Source organism: Nilaparvata lugens, chromosome 1 (assembly GCF_014356525.2).
Source record: "Nilaparvata lugens isolate BPH chromosome 1, ASM1435652v1, whole genome shotgun sequence".
Taxonomy (NCBI): domain Eukaryota; kingdom Metazoa; phylum Arthropoda; class Insecta; order Hemiptera; family Delphacidae; genus Nilaparvata; species Nilaparvata lugens.
Window position 1 is genome coordinate 69,100,248 of NC_052504.1, and position 989 is coordinate 69,101,236.

Consider the following 989-nt stretch of genomic DNA (forward strand, 5'->3'; position numbering starts at 1 on the left):
TCATCATGCATAGCAACTACTTCGAATGTCCTTTGGCACTTGCACTGTTTTCTACTGTATAGACGTTGTGACATAGAATATTTTCAGCAAAAAAATTTTTTTCCCTATTCTGGCACTTATACGGTTTTCTATTTACAGTCCAATATAACCTAACCAAACCTAATGTAACCTTACCTTACCTAACATAACCTAATTATCAATACTATTACAATGCGGCGCTTCCTAACAAGATGGCGGATTTTGGCGTCAGGGTACTAGCCAAGTTTCCATACTGTATGTATACTGTGGCGCCGCATTGTAATAATAGTATTGATGGTAGGTTCGGATCACTTTGATGATCCGGATCGATTGTTCTCATTCACTGCCACGAGTCAATCAGAAGACCAGGATTGGAACACTTTACAGTGTCAAGTGTGATTGAAACTTCCCAAGGTCACGTGACATGTCTAGTATATGCTTCATGTAAAAAGCATTGGTTAGATAGACGTTAAACTACAAGTTTCCATTCTGTACCTATTCTGTGATGGTACTACCACAGAATAGGTACTACAATTGAATTCAAAGCGCAAGCGCCGTTAAAACGGTATGTGCATTGGTGCACATTTTTACATTCTTGGGTTGCTCTACAGTGTCAAGTGTTGTTGGCTATAGTAGGGTCCCAATTGTCAGAATCCCAAACGACCGAAACGCTGTATTTTCCCAAACGGCCGAGAACTACTTTTTTCCCAATTGGCAGAACGCTTTCTGTCATTTGCGACAAACTAGAGAAACTTTCTGTTGTTTGGGAAACCTATCACTTTCGGTCGTTTAGGACTGTCAACACTTTCTGTCGTTTGGGACTGTCACCACTTTCGGCTCAATGCAACAATAAACGTTTTCTGTCAATTGGTAAAATTCGTAAAGTTTTCTATCATTTGGGATTCGGCTGGATGAGAACGTTCCAGTTTCAATATTTTATTAATTCGATCGAATCAGAAAAAATAGAATAC